We start from the raw sequence: 16,613 nt of genomic DNA, 5'->3' as shown, positions 1-16,613 counted from the left end.
GGGACTAATTTGGGATAATACAAGTAATTTTATTACCTAGGGGTCAACTAAATGATTCATTTACTGGCTAGTATAAACAGAAAAGCATCTCCAAATGTGAATGCATTTTACAATATGCAGTTGTCCTCATATACATACATCAACTTACTTTGCTTTGGATGGTAAATGGGACATTAGTTTGCGAATCTGATTATTACCTTCATATTTCTGAGGAAATTCAATTATGGGAGGTGAAATGGACTCGTTATAGAGAATAGGTGCTTCCTTTCATATCTGGTTTGATCTAGAGATGTAGCAACAAATGGTCACACTCAGACATATACATTCCACCCAAGATGCATTGTTTTCAAAGCCAGCTAGCTTATTTCAACTGGCAGTAATACTACAATTACAGCAAAACAGATAAGTAACATCCTCCTATTTTCTTATGAAGTCCACTGTTTTCCCCTGAGGTTCTTCATTCTGTCTAGTGTAGTTCAGCACAACCATAACCTAATGTATCTAACATATTTGCTATACGGGTCTTTCTCAAAGAAGTTTAAAAGCATGTTATGGAGTTCTGAAAAAAAAGAGAGATTAGCCTGCCTATTTTAGCTATATAGACAATCTCTGTTGAGGAAGGGATATTATGGAAAATATAAACATTCCTTATCTTCCTTTCTCCAGTGGCAAAGATTTCCTGAAAGCTGTGGTTTCCTTTCTTTTACTAGAGAAACAAAAAAAGAAGCATGTAGCTGTCTGCATCTGAATGGGCTAAAGCTGGACAAGAAAATTGTTCCATAATCAATTATAGCTATGTCCTATCTGGGGGAAAAAAGAGATTGAATGCTACTGTGACAGTGAAGGAGAAGGAATTTCTAGTTTGTTCAAAATTGCGAGCCTACAGATTGACTAGACAGTAAGAATGGTGAGCTGTCTTTTCAATTATTGACCAGTTGATGTGTTCAGAGGGCATCTAGCAAAACTAGTGCATTTAACAATCTTCTTGTATAGTCTCAGACTCAGCAAGCAGTGGGTCTATGCTTTAGTCACCAAGTACCCATTATCCTCCTTGATTGGTCATTTTCTATGGGGCAAAAGGTATATAAAGCCTCATGCTATTAACCTGCCTGAGGAAATATGACCGAATGCATCTCGATTATTATTAAGGCCACTCAGCAGCTGCTTCTGTAAATCATTTTTATATCTATGCTCTCAGGGACCCAGAGGACAACCTGGTGAACAGGATTCTTGGATTATTCTACAAGCACAGGCCAATACATCTCATAAAACTCTGGTTTTCAAGGTTCTGACCTTGGATCTCAAAGCACAGAAAATCTGGAAAGTTGGTGAGTGCATGCTTTTTTCCTAGTGCAGAATACGGTTAAAGAAAGACTGGCGTGAATTGTTGTTGAAGCCCTTGCAAATAACAGGATCTGAAGAACATTATTTTTTGAGTGTGGTGGAGGCTCCCTCTTTGGAGGCTTTTAAGCAGAGACTGGATGGCCATCTGTCGGGGGTGCTTTGAATACAATTTCCTGCTTCTTGGCAGGGGGTCTCTTCCAACACTATGATTCTATGAAACTATGATTCTCTTGGCATCATAACGATGTTTCTCTTTTTATTAGGGGTGGGGATGGTCGTGTTTGATAACATCACCACTGGCTATACAGACTATGGCTGGTGGAAGTTGTAATCCATTAACATCTACTAACCATAACTGGTCAATCCTTGTTACGAAGCAGGAATGGGCAACTGTGCAAGGCTAGGGTCCTGTATTGGTCCCCTAGGAGACCTTGGAGGAGGCGATACCCAGCCTGGAAAAACACACACACACACACACACACACACACACACACACACACACACAAAGAAAAAAACCAAAACCAAAACCAAATCAAGTTTTTGTCCCCAAATATCATCTAGAGGGTATGGGGCATTTTCAGCATGCTTTTCAGCTTTCCTGGACTATTCTAGGTTTAGAATAAGTCTTTTAAAAACAACTGAAAGTGATCAGAGGTCACATCTTGTTCACTTCCTTTATCGAAAAAAAAGAGTATAATGATTCAAGGAGATTCCAAAAAATCCCACCTACCCCATAGAGGAGTTTTTAAAAATCCCCAAAGTTTTGTGATGCCTGTGAACTCAGGGGGACCTCAAATGTGGTGAAATGCTATCCACACATGCCAGAATTAATTTGGTGGCATTCTGGAACAAAAATATTTGAATTCAGGAACTTACAAAAACAAACCTGCATGTGGCCCACAAGCCACACTTTGCCCTCTAAAGGCACAGGGAGGGATTGTCATCCCCTCTCTTTGAAATGTACAGATAAGAGCTTGGAAGTTACCTTTAAAAAACTATACATTCCATTTGACTTTCAAAACTTGATTTTTTCTCTGATGAGATATTCTGAAGAAGCCTGTAGTAAAATTGTAGTTGATCCTAAGAAAGGTATTGTAGCTTTTGAATTTGAGATTATGTTTTGTACTTAGGGATCTACAGGGTGCCCACTGTTCTTACAGTTGCTTGTGCAAAAGTGACTGTACTTTTATCCACTAATAGCATATTTCTTCAGCTTTGCAATTTGAACTCCTATTAAGTCCTTGTTTTCAGAAAACCTTTGAAGCTAAAGCAGCTATGTTGTAGAGCAATCTCGCCATATATTTATATGATAGCTGCCTTAGTGTGACCACAATATTCAAAAGCGGGCAACACATTGGAGAAAAATGTTTAAACCTCCATCATGCCAAATACCATCTGGAATAAATTTTGTAATAGCTTTCTGCTTAGTGAATGCTAGGTGTTAATTGCATTTCTTTAACTCATATATGCTTTCAGATGGCTTCTGCTAGAACACAGAATTATAAATTAGGGAACTAGATCCCTGAAGCATTAGTCTTGAAGAGTTCTGTTCAAAAGGTTAAATCAGAACAAAATCCTTCTGGAATCCAAAGCTGAGAAAGAAGCTGTCAGGAACAAACTGAGATAAACCTGTTATCAGCCACTACTTATGAGAAGGTCAGGCTAGGACACAAATAGAAAGCAATCTGGCAGATGTTTGGGGACCTTCCAGCTTAAAAAGAAAACATAAATATTTGCTAGCAAGCTTTTTGTCAATTAGGAAATCAAAGAAAACACTGAGAAATAAGAGAGCAAGAAAATATGACTTGAAATAAGCAGTGTAAGCTTGATACACACTAATAACTACTCCAAATATATTAACCAACATCCATATGATATGGTTCAAAACAGGCATCTATGGCTCTTGTTTTTAAATGCCTTTACATTGACTTTGACATATGGTGATCCTGTGAATGACAGATCTCCAAGTCACCCTATTATCAACAACTTTGCTCAGGTCTTGCACTGATACAGCTCCATGTTATGGAATCCTGGGCACTGTAGTTTGGTGAGGCACCAGCTTTCTTTGCCAGGGAATGTTAAAGATTTTGTAAAACTAGAACTCACATGATTCCGTAGTATTGAGTCATGGCAGTTAAAGTGGTGTCAAAATGTATTAATTCTACAGTATAGATGCACTCCTGTTTCAGAATTCTGTAGTTGTGGTTGTTCCATACAGAAATGTAATATATAGTCAAGGCCAGCCCATGCCATTTTGCTGCCTGAGTAAAAGTAGCAAATGGTGCCCTTTCCCTTCCACACAAGTCAAGCTAACAAGGCCAGTTAAGCTGTTGTAACATCTTAGGATGAAAATTCCATATTTTCATTTCAGATTGTAAAAATATAATAATATTAAATAAAGTAATAACTAAAAATAATCAATTAAAAAGTTTGCTGTACTTTTGTGACGTCCGCTTTCTGATATGGCTGCTAACACTTCCTAATGATAGGTCAAGCACTATGAAAAGGGCTTATCTTTGTTTCAGATTATGAGAAACTGGAACTTCTTCATATTGCCTAGGACTCTCCGCTGCAAGCTGTGTTAACTAATACGATTTTTGAAATGGATGAACTGGTGACGTGCCTTCAGAACAGTGTATTTGTTCTGAAAGTGGAGATTCAAAAATACTGACTAGATCAGGAGGTTTGACTTCTGAGTCAATCCCTGGGGCGGGGGGAGGTTGACAAAATGAGCTTCCACGAATTTTCCGCTCCCAGCATCACAAGTGAAGATTTAAATGTGTGAAACAAAGATAGCATGGACTGTAGAGGCAATTCACCAAGAACTGTCTCTTAATTCCCATGGGTCTTTCATGAGAACCCTGTCCGGGACCCGTGGGAATGCAGGGAGGATGCCAAGAAGCCCGGCTTCGTGGGCTGGGCTCATTTTGAACCAAAGTTTATATTGCAGAGAATGGTAATATAAAGCAGTCTTTCTTTACCCTTTCTTTTCATGAAAATTTTCAAAGGTCACCGCTGCACCAGTGTCAGTGATAATTTAAGCACCAAATTTAACTTATGCTGAATGCTGCTTTTTGTTTTCATCCAGGCTAGTTAGAGCGTTTATAGGCTTGTTTCTGTTCTCTCCTACCACCAACCCTTGGTTATCTGTGAAACAGTCACAAGTCAAGAATGCCTCCATTTTCCTGAAAAGAAAAAATGCAATTGCTCTGTGGAATAATAGTCTCTTCTGCAGGAGGCAGATCAGTTGGACTCAGAGCAACAAAGAGATACTACTAGAGAACTATACATTGAAGTCAAATCATATATGAGGAAGATCATTATATGGTGCCTGACTGCCTCATTACATTAGAGCATGGATCCACTTTAAATCCGGTTTCTGCCTCCTGCAGAATTCTGAGGTTTGTAGTTTAGTGAGGCCCAGGACCTGCCCTCCCTAAACTACAAGCCCAGAATTCTGCAGGAGGCAAAAACCGGATTTAATGTGGATCTATTCTCTAGTATGATGAGGTCTTGAGGCAATAAATTCTACAAGCCACCTTTTACCTCACTGGCATTAAAAATACAATAATAATTGTCCTTTTATAGCACCCAAAATTAACAAATTTAGATAACCACCCTACTCCACCCAAAGCAGGCACTTGGAAACCTCTGGCTATCCCAGCATTATAGGACTCTAGTTCCTACCAGTGATAGTTAGTTTGGTCAAAGGTGAGATGTAATAAGCATAGTGCTGCCATTTGCTGCCACCAAATTATATTATTTATTTCTTTGCTGCCACCAATTAATAATTACTTACTTTTGCTGCCACCATTTAATACATATATGTGCCACCGCTCTCCACTGGCAGCACGCAGAGAGACCCAAAGCTGGAGGGAAATTCTGACTTATAGAGCGATTGTTAAATATAAATAAGCATACTGGCCACCTCTTTATAATGTTTCTTAGGAAGACACATGAACACTTGGAGTGAAGTAAAACAGAATTATGCTGTTTATTTGTACTTGAACAGAAATGTTTCAATAAAATTTCAATTGGTTTCAATAAAAATAACAGGCTTTGCTTTAACATTGAATGGTTCTTAAACTGGAGTTTCTTGAAAAATATTGTTCTCTCACAAAGGAATATTAACAGGCTTTTCAAACCTTAGAAGCCTCTTCCCAGAGGCTCCAAACTCAAGAACTCTAAACCCTTTAGAGGCCCACTACAGTTCTTAGCCCTTCTCCCTGAATTACTTTTCCCTCAAAGAGGGTTTTCTCAAACAGTTCCCAAAACCTTCCTTTATTCCTCTTTAAAATTCACTTCCTGTCTCTACAAACACCAAAACCTATCTCCCACTAGCTCTCTGGCTGAATAGCTCCAACTGTTCCTCTGGCTCCGCCCACCTCCGGTTGCTAAGCAACTCCCTCCAATTTTACCAATCAATCAGGCTGCACTTCCTCACATGAAGCTGTCTGATGACTCCTCCCCTTTCTTGGTTCAGCCCTTCCAAGCAAGGCCCTAAACTGCCCTATACACCAACCCAGCAAGGTAGGCGAATCCATTACACATAGTACTTTATCAACATCTGCAAGGTTGAAGATTCCCTTTCCTTCTGCTGCACCAGTCTTGTGGTAGACAAGATGACCATGATGGTCAGCTCTCTGCCCCAAAATATCTTTGCTTTGAAAGGACATCCATGTAGCACATTCATGCATACAAATACATGTGAATAGTCATTGCTGTGCTTGTTAGGAGCATCCTCTCTCCCTTGTTGACATCTTGGATAAGGAGTGTCCTGTTGTCTCATGTGCATGTGGATACAATATCATATTGGAGATATGCTTTTAGCACAGAATGAACATGAAAATGGAACCTATCCTCAAATACTACCTTCATGTACAAAGATTGTACATACAGACTTATACAGACTTATCAATTGCTCTTGCTCATCCCTGAAAACTAGGCATAGTCAAGAGTCAAAATCTTCCTAACTTTTAGAATAGTAATTGGCAAGCTTCTATAAATGGTGAGCATGGAAGTACCTTTCTGCCACCACTTGCAACTAATCTACAGCTGTTTGGACTGCAACTTGATGTGTCTGGCAGCCATATAGAATCATAGAATAATAGAGTTGGAAGAGACCCCATGGGCCATATAGTCCAATCCCGTGCCATGCAGGAAAAGCACAATCAAAGTATCCCTTGGCTACAGTTACATAGCTGGACAGAAACTCTTGTAATAGACATACTAAAGAATATCTTGTGCAACAGAGGTGTCCAAACATATATCATAAACATAAGTGACACAAAGGATTCCAGCCAAAGTATGCAACATTCTTATCTCCAAGCAGACCTGAAGGAACTGCAAATTGTCTGAAAGATCTACAATTATCTAATTTGTTGTTATAGTGGGCTGTAGATTTTATGGCTAATGAGCTTATTATTCCTAGACATTAGTGCATTTGTAGGACATGAACAAATTGGCATTTTCCAGTAGGTCCCAAAGACACTTATTTTCAGAAGAGAATGCCAAGCTTCATAAATGGTACAGTGAGCCTATAAAGGGGGAAATTAGGTCTCCAGTTCCACTCATCTCATAAATTGAATTAGGCTATATGTTTTGGCAAGCACATGGAGGCACGGTGTGTTTTCCCTTGTCTTCTGTGGTTATGGCTGGTTAATAGTTCAGAAAAGATAACTTAATTAGGCCACTTGGAGAGCACACTACTCTAAACTGCTTGATATCAGAATGAGCTATTGGTGGGGCTTATCTCTGAAGGACATGAGTCTGCCTACCGGGATGAGGTGGGTCAGCTGCTCTTGGGACAATAATTTGGGTCTTAACACCAATAAGATCAAGGAGCTGATGGTAGATTACAGAAAGAATAGATCAGAAATTCAGCCTTTGGTTATAAATGAAGATCAAGTGGAGTGGGTGGCCAATTTTAAGATCCTGGGTGTTACTGTTAAGAAAGACCTGGCCTTGGGAGTTCATTCTGCAGTGTTGGTTAAGAGGGCCCATTACATTATCTGAGACTTTTAAGGAACCAACAATCAAATGCAAAACTGCTGGTGACTTTCTACTGCTGTGCTATAGAGAGTGTTCTAATGGCATCTCTATATGGTTGGCTAATTGCACAGTGGCAGATAGGATGGCACTCTACGAAGGTTATCACGACTGCCCAGAGAATTATATGTTGCCCTCTCCCCGCTCTGGAAGAACTGTATGATTCCCGCTACCTTAAGAAAACTCAGAATATTCTTAAGGATCAATCCCACCCTGGATATTTTTTAATTGTTATCATCTGGCAGATGGTATAGGATGATAAAAAAGGACAAATAGGCTGAGAGATAGCTTTTGTCCTAAAGTTGTGACTATTTTGAACTCTGTGGTTTCACACTGGTGTGGCATTAGAGGTTGTGCAATAGTGATTAGAATGTGGGTGCTTGCTTTGTAATTTGTACATATTATATAACGTGACTGGGGATGACATTTAATTTGTATGATATTCAATGACAATAAAGTTATTCTATTCTAGAGGACAGCTAGCTAGACAGATGCCCAGGAAACGGATGTCAACCTCTTGGACCTCAAGCAAGTTCTCTCTCTCCTTCCATCTACAGTACTACAGTACTAGATGATGCCCAGACATCTTCAAACTCCATTTCACTTGACTCATAAACAGCTATAGTTGTACCCTCTAGCCCTTGAAAGCTGTGTTTCTACAGCAAAGGGGGTTTGCTCAAGGGGGGGGGGTAATCAAACATCTCCTTCTACAACATGCAAAAAAGGGCACATACCCATGCAATCCCAAGTTTCACAAGTAAATGCCTCCAAGGATTCCCATCAATTTTCTGGATGCTTACTCCAAGGTAAGTCCCATTATGTCCATTTTGCTCATTCCCAGGTCTGTTTCCTTGGGATTCCAGCTTTAGGGCGGGGGCAAGTTTGTTTGAATAGTAATGAATGTACTGTACATGTATTGACTAATATAGTGTTTTTCTTTTCCTGGATGAAATGATTATCTGCTTCTCTGCAACCAGCTCTCCCACTTAAAAGACAAATAGTTGAATACAATCCATGTCCAGGATTGTACATTACTTCACCATAGCATAAATATCTATCAGTCAAGTTACATTACACAACTCCAGTACTGAATACCAATGTATGTGAATCAGTTATCAATAAGGTGGCTGAAACTGTTTCACAGTTGAAATGTACAATGCACAAGAGCAATGCATAATGTACATTTGCACACTACTTTGTGTACTTTAATGTATGATCACTTGTACAGCATCCCTTATGCATAGTGCAATTTACACTAGAACATGTCACTAATAGAATAGCAGACCAGTGTGGATAGAGGCTCAAAGACAATGAAGGCCAGAGAGATAAACATCAAAACCTACCATCTAATTGAGACAGACAGTCCTACTTTGAGGGGAAATAGCTTACATTTTTCACTTCTATTTCATTTTATGTCATTTTATGCATATTCAACTTTTTGCCTAAACTGGGTGGGGGGGAAAGAGTGAAGGCACACCCATCCCCGAGGCGCGGGAAAACAACAGAAATGGCTGCGGGGGTGAGGGAGCCGCAGCTGCTTCTGTTGTTTTCCCGTGCCACTGAGATGGGTGCTTCTTCACTCTCCCCCCCCCCATCCTGGCTTTGGAGGGGCGGTGGGAGGGCGAGGAAGCCGCAGCCGCTTCTGTTGTTTTCCCATACCACAGCCTTGTGGCGTGGGGGCGGCTGCTCCTGGAAGGGGGAGGGAGCCTCGCAGAGAGGGAAGTGGAGGCAAGCAGGCTGGCTTGCAGCCAGGTGGGCTAATCGCGCTCTCGGAGGTGTCTCAACTATGCCCTCTAGAGGACTGCGCCTTCCGCAAGTGCGTAGTTCGCGTATAGCTTGATCCGCCCCTGCTGTCAGGGCAGTGTCAGTTAAAACACTAAACCTATAGGACAAGGGACAGTGATAAAGTGCAGTAGCTGATGGTGAGTTATAATTGGCGGCCGAGTATCTAGTGACACTACTTAATCGAAGGCACACTGGAATATCCACGCTTTTAGGTCTTTGTGAAAAGTAACAAAATATAACAGAAATGACAATGGTGCTCAGAAAATACATCCCAACATATATCCAATATCTATGATCATGCAACTGCTATGAAATAATGGCTTCATGTGATAAATTCCCTACAATTTCCATTTTAAAAAAATTCTGCATGATCAACTAATTGCCCAATGCCTGATTAAATAAAAGTTTCTTCGTTTACCAGGAGAAGGAAAGCAGAGACAAGGCTAATCTAATTTCCCTTGAGAAGGGAATTTTACAGCTTAGGAGCAGCTACCCAGAAGGCCCTCTCCCATGTCCCTAGACAGTTGGTGACAATGACAGGATCAAGAGAAAGCTCTCCCAAGGATTTTAAGACTCAAACAAGTTCACAATTTTTAGCCATCATTGGGGCAGGGCACGGTTCCCAATGCAGCTGACTGTTAAGTGGACAACTAAATGCAAGGTCATATGCTACAGCTGCTTCAACTTGATTGGCCTCCATGATCTAACAATAGTCCTATAAAAACACAGAACCCCATTGGTCAAGTAACTGTCTACGATTAATGCAATGATCTTCTAGAATTTACTGATTCAACTTGCATGATACAATCATATGATTCACAACAGTACAACAAAGAAAGAGAGATGGGAAAGAACTGAACAAGGTACATTATTAACCTTGACTTACTTTCCCCCACTCATTCAGCTTCTGTCACCACTGTTTTGATGAAAAGGATGATCATTTATTTAGAGGATAAACATTTTAAATAAATAAAATCAAAGGTCATCTAGAGGAATCTGGCTTAAACCTTAAGCTAATGCTTCAGGGAGTCTCCAACTATAACTGGCAAGAGACATCTGGAATCCTGCCAGTCTCTGAAATATCCAGGTGATGGAGTGACTGCCAAAATGCTGCTTCGCATGAAATGCCTGGTATGTGCAGGATTTGCAAGGCTCATGCAGAGGGTAATGAATGACAATTTAGACCTGTACATGACTAAAAACAAAAAAAAGAGATTTCCTCCACTTCTGCTAGTATCATTTTTTGTTGCGAAGCAGAAGTCTGTGTCAAGACAAAGGAGTATAAGGGACTCATTTATTTATTTTGAGACCTATTGGGTAAAAAGTTTTCAGATGCATATCTTCCAAATTCCCTGTAGCAGCTAGCATATACAGAATCCCAAGGCTAAACATCCTTCAAAGAGCAACCTATGGGTGCCTTCAACTATCAAATCAATTGAACATATGGGCAGTAACATTCATGCTGACCTGAATGTTGCTGATTCAAATCCACAAGACAGGATGAGCTCCCATCTGTCAGCTCTAGCTTGCAGGGTCATGAGAGAAGCTTCCAAGCTAACACATCTGGACATACCCTGGGCAACACCTCTGTAGACAGCCAATTCTCTCACACCAGAAACAACTTGCAGTATGTTATCAAGTCTCTTCTTCTTCTTCTTCTTCTTCTTCTTCTTCTTCTTCTTCTTCTTCTTCTTCTTCTTCTTCTTCTTCTTATTTTATATACATAACCATAGTTACCATACTTTTTCCTTTTCCATTCCCTTCTCAAGTTGCTTCTGACACAATAAAAAAAACTCCCTGCCAAGAAACAAGGCTGTAATGAAATGAAAATGCAGAACTGTATGTGATTGAAAAGAGAAAAAGAGTATAAGAGCATATTTCTTTATACAGTCACTCCCCCACCTGAAGTCTAAAACTGTTGTCTGAATATGTGCACACAGGAAGTGCTTTACTAATGGGGAGAAGAAAGAAGTTACCCATTCTTGAACTAACCAAAGAAGCAGAGGAACATTTTCATGGGAGCAGAGAGAATTCAGTCCTACCTCTCCTGGCCGAAGAAGCAAAGGAAGTTCAACTTCTCTCCCCTTCCCAGGGCAAGAGTAATAGCAAACACTCTATTCCCACTCGAACCACAAAAACATAGCATTTGCTATTTTCTGGAGTTTCACATATCTGCAGGAAGTCCTGGAATGTATTCCCCATGGATAAAAGCATTGCACTATACAACTAAGTATAAGACACTGGGACTGGTTAGTAGGGGCAATGGTTATTAAACACCATCTCTGTTTCTGGCAGAGATGAAAGTTGGTAGATGTGGTGTGTTAATGCAGAACAACACAACTGCCTGCATTTAGGGGCTCTTTGGGTGGTATGGTTATGGAACTACCATATTTGTCAGTCAATTAATGGTTGGATACTTGACATTTGCACACTTTATCCCCATTATTGTTATTATAAGTTTTACAGTCAACAAGGTGCTGCTGAGATTTGGATCAGGATTTAATTTCAGTCCAAGAATCCAGGAATCAATGAGGTGTTAGATTAATGTGACACATTCAGACAACTAGCATTAAGACTAATATTTGGGGGGGGGGGTAGGATAGTAAATGCCAACTGCATCAAGGAAAATATGAAATGGTTGACAACCTCATTAGTTCATCCAACAAGTCTGTGCATTCTGAATATAAGAAATGCCATGATAAAATTGCTGCAGTAGTACATTGGAATCCATGGAAAAGGGATAATTTACTATCTGTAAAGAAAAATATAAGCCTAAAAGATGCCTATGGGAACATAAGGCTGAAATATGTCTGGAAAAGGTGATGTAATGATATTATGGGACATTAAGATTCAATTGATAACCATTAGAGTGTCAGAACCCTGCTACTAGAGCCTGAATGTGGCTCTGAGTTTCAGGGTCACTGACATTGATAAGACACCTGCGTCTCAGGACTCGGAGAAGAAACGGCTGCTGGACTTGGCGGGGAATTTGCGCGGGGTTTTACTGAGCGGGAAGAGACTTTTCAAATGAGGGGGAGGGTATATAAAGGATGGTTGGCCGGAGTCTCCCATTCTTGGCTTTTCGGATGTTTATGTTTCCTGCAGTAAAGTTTCTGGTGATATCACAGAGAGTCTCGTGTGTTCATTCAGGAGCGGCTGTGGTGAGCTGACACTAAGCCAAGAATATAGACACCATCCCGCCGTAGCGGTGAGGTGTAACATGCAAGTGGAGGATGAAGAACTCTTGGGCGCAGGAGGAGGAAGGTCGGGAAGGGCCACTCCCGAGCCGGACGCTGAGTTCCACCAGCTGGCGGCCCTGGCGTCATCCACCGCTTATGCCCAGCCAAATGGGGTAACCCAGAGGCGTGGAGTGGTGCGGGGAGACAGCACCGGAGGAGAGGAAGGTTCACCTTCCCCAGGCCCACAAAGGATGGTGTTTCTGGAGGAGAGGATGTCGGCGATGGAGACCACCCTGGCAGTGATGTCGAGGGCGATGGAGCGCCTGGCGTTTTTGGCGGAGCCAGAGAGAGGAAGGGAACTTCGGGCTGGCTCAATGTGGGACGTGAGCGTGGGAAGCAGCCAGGGCTTTGCAGACCTCCCAGCACCGAAGGGAAGGGAAATGCGAAAGGAGCCCGGCGCCCGGCCCAAGACCCAACCAAGCCTGACGCGGGTGGAGGAGAGTGACGACGAAGGGGAAAAGCCTCCGAGAATCTCGGCTACGCTCCCAGCTGAGACCCTAGTGCCCCTGGCGAATGCCGGGCGTGGCACAGGGCCAAGAGAAACAGCAGCGGGGCCCACTGGTCCGCAAGGGGGCTTGCGACGGGCGGAGAATTGGGGATTGCCACCACAGGGACCCCTACCGAGACGAGAGGAACTAAGGATCGAGTTTGGGGGAGAGTCCTCTGAACTGGATTTTTTCCTTACCACGGTGAGGGGCTATATGGAGGACAATGCTCACACTTTTAGAACGGAATCCAGCCGGATCCGGGCTATTGGCGCAGTGTTGAAGAGGGGAGCGGCTAGCTGGTACGTTCAGCTGCACGCGCGGCGCGACCCATGTCTGGGGTCAGTCCGACGCTTTATGGGGGCCCTGGAGACCCGTTTCCGAGATCCATTGGAGCAGATCCGGGCGAGGGAGAAGTTGAAGACCGTCTCCCAGGGGCAGAGGTCGGTGTCTGAGTATGCGGAGGAATTCCAATGCCTCGCCGAAAAGGTGCCGGAATGGTCTGCAGTGACAAAGATGGAACTCTTCAAAGAGGGGCTCAGGCGGGAGATCCTCTCCTGGGCGGTGCATCGTGATGAGCCTGACACACTGCGCGGATGGATTCAGCTGGCGGGGCGCGTCGAGACATCGCTGGCCCAGGCGAGGAGGCACCGAGGAGCGCTACAGCAACGGCCGCAGATGAAAGAGGGGAGCCGGAAGGAGGGATCAGCCCCAGCCGGGAGGAGAGCGGAGCCGACAGGGAACGTGAGCGCCAGCAGGAGTGGCTGCTTTGTGTGCGGCCGGTTGGGCCACAGAGCTGCCGAGTGCTGGCAGAGAAAAGGGGAAAGCGGAGGCCAGCCCAAACCAAGAGCCATGGCAGGAAAACGCGCCGAGGAAGAAACACCGATGAGGCACCATTCGGGGGGGTTGGTAAGTCAGGACAAAGCTATGATAGTGGTCCCCATTCAGCTTGAAAATGGCAGCAAACAAGCAACCTGCAAAGCGTTTGTGGATTGTGGATGTTCCAGGAACATCATTTCCCCTGAATTAGCCGAGGGATTAGGATGCGAAAGGACGAACCTAGAATCCCCAACAGCATTTTCGCAGTTGGACGGATCCACAGCATCAGGATCGTTAGCTAGGTACAGTGCCGAAGATGTAAAGTGTAAGATAGGGGGTTGGGAAGGAAAGGTGTCATTTGTGATATCACAAATAGCCAGCTATAATGTTATACTAGGCATGCCGTGGCTGGGGCAGGCCAACCCGCAAATCAACTGGGAGGATAAGAGCATGATTTTCGGGATGAGTTTGGAAGAAGGGAGCCAGGAAGTTGAGAGGGAGCCGGGGAAAAGGGGGGAGGAAGACTCTATCAGAATAGCAGAACTGGCAGATAAATTACCCCCAGAGTATCGGGATTTTGTGGACGTGTTTGACGAGAAGGAAGCAGACAATTTCCCACCGAAGCGGAGAGTTGAAGTAAAAATAGAGCTAGTCCCAGGAGCAGAGCTTCCCAAGGCAAAGATATACCCGATGTCGGCTAGGGAAAAGGAGGAACTGAGAAAGTACATTGATAAAAACCTAGCGAGAGGTTTCATAGAACCTTCGAACTCCCCTTTAGGGGCCCCTGTGTTGTTTAGGAGGAAAAAGGACCAAACGCTGAGGCTCTGCATTGACTACAGGGGCCTGAATGCAATCAGTACTGTAAATAAATACCCTCTACCCTTAGTGAAGGACTTGATCGCCCAGTTATCGGAGGGACAGATATTCACTAAATTGGATTTAATTGAGGCTTACCATAAATTGCAGATCAAACCAGAGGACAGGTGGAAGACGGCCTTCTCCTGCGCCTTCGGATTATTCAATTATTGTGTGCTCCCATTCGGTTTATGCGGGGGAGGGGCCGCGTTCATGCAATTAATCAACGAAGTGTTGCATCCATTATTGTACAAGGGAGTCTTTATTTTTTTAGATGACATATTGATAATGTCTCGGACCAAGGAGCAACACGTAGAACTAGTCAGGGAAGTCCTACAAAAGTTGAGGGAAGCGAAGCTGTATGCGAAGCTTGCCAAGTGCGAGTTCAATAAAGACCAGATAGACTTTCTGGGGTATAGGATTTCCTCCCAGGGAGTGGCGATGGACCCTGCGAAGGTGGAAGACGTAAGGGGGTGGGAAGCCCCCAGAACACGGAAGCAGCTGCAATCCTTCCTGGGGTTCGCAAACTTCTATAGAACATTTATCAAGGACTTTGCGCGCCTCACTTTGCCATTAACGGATTTGTTAAAGACTAAAGGCAGGGGAGAAACAGCCAAAGTGAAGGCCCCAGGGGCCAAACTGACCTGGACAATAGAATGCCAGGAAGCTTTCGAAGCCCTAAAAAAGCGTTTTACCGAGGAGCCTGTCCTACAGCACCCTGATATGTCTAAGGCCTTTGTACTACATTGCGATGCGTCAGACCGGGCATATGGGGCAGTTCTGCTGCAGAAAGACGAGGGGGGGAACCTGAAGCCATGTGGCTATCTGTCGAAAAAATTTAGCGATACAGAAAAAAACTGGCCGATTTGGGAGAGAGAAGCCTTAGCGATTCTGAAAGCACTAGAGTGCTGGAGACACTTCCTGGAAGGAAGTGGAACACCGTTTGAGGTGTGGACTGATCATAGAAATTTACAGTATCTGAGATCCCCTCGTAAACTATCAGCGAAGCAGATTAGATGGGCCCAATATTTCAGCCGTTTTGATTTCAGACTCAAGTTCTTCCAGGGGAAACACAACATACTCGCTGACGCTCTCTCTCAGATGCCTCAGCACGGGGGAGGAATTCAGGAATCTGAGGGGAGCCTTTTCCTAGATAAGCAATGGGGCCTGGCAGTACTGACTCGAGCACAAGCAGCCAAAGAAAACAAACGCACTGCCATTTCCACGGGGGGAGGAGAAATATGGGAGGAAGAGTTGAAGCGAGCATATGGAATGGACAAATGGTTACAAACGAACAAAGAACAGGGAGAACTGTGTGGGGATTTGGTGTTTGTTAATAAGAAATTGTATATTCCTGAATGTTTAAGACAAGAAATGTTAAGGAAATGCCACGATAACAAGGGTGCAGGTCATCTAGGCCCCACCAGGACTATTAAACTGTTGGCCAAACAATGCTGGTGGCCCGGAATGAGGAAAGACGCCAGGGGGTACGTCACGCAGTGTGAATTATGTGCAGAGGGCAAGACACCACCTGGGAAGCCCCAGGGGCTATTGCAGAAGGTGGTGGAGCCCATGAGGCCATGGGAATGCGTGGCAATGGATTTTGTAGGCGAACTACCCCCCAGCAGAGGCCACAGATACATTTGGACAATATTGGACCTATTCTCAAAACAGGCACACTTTGTGGCCCTGCCAAAACTCCCCTCGGCTGAAAAGCTCGCTGATTTGTATGTGAAGCATGTATATCGCCTACATGGGTGCCCCGACAAAATAATTAGCGACCGAGGAGTCCAATTCACTGCAAAATTTTGGGGAAAATTCTTACAGCTGTTAGGAGCGGAAAGGAATCTGAGCTCGGCTTTTCATCCCGCGACCAACGGGGGGGTCGAACGTACCCAACAGACACTGTGCCAATTCTTGAGGATGTACACCAATTATAGACAGGACGATTGGGCGGACCTTCTTCCGTTTGCTGAGATGGCTTTTAACGGGGCCGTACATTCGGCCACAGGTCGTGCCCCATTCGAAATAGTATACG

General features: G+C 43.6%; 1 long non-coding RNA gene across 1 annotated transcript in view; it reads left to right on the top strand.

The window, feature by feature from the left end:
• The first annotated feature begins 758 nt into the window (after positions 1–758).
• The window catches only part of LOC134299768 (uncharacterized), a 44,926-nt gene continuing 29,071 nt past the window's right edge, over positions 759–16,613 (top strand). The window contains exons 1-2 of the long non-coding RNA XR_010007021.1: positions 759–1,080; positions 1,199–1,328. This is a non-coding gene — a long non-coding RNA (uncharacterized LOC134299768). The remainder of the gene's footprint in view (positions 1,081–1,198; positions 1,329–16,613) is intronic.

The sequence above is a fragment of the Anolis carolinensis genome, chromosome 5, assembly GCF_035594765.1.
Source record: "Anolis carolinensis isolate JA03-04 chromosome 5, rAnoCar3.1.pri, whole genome shotgun sequence".
In the NCBI taxonomy this organism is placed as follows: domain Eukaryota; kingdom Metazoa; phylum Chordata; class Lepidosauria; order Squamata; family Dactyloidae; genus Anolis; species Anolis carolinensis.
The sequence above is the reverse complement of the archived record's forward strand: the minus strand, read 5'-3'. Positions and strand labels throughout refer to the sequence as shown.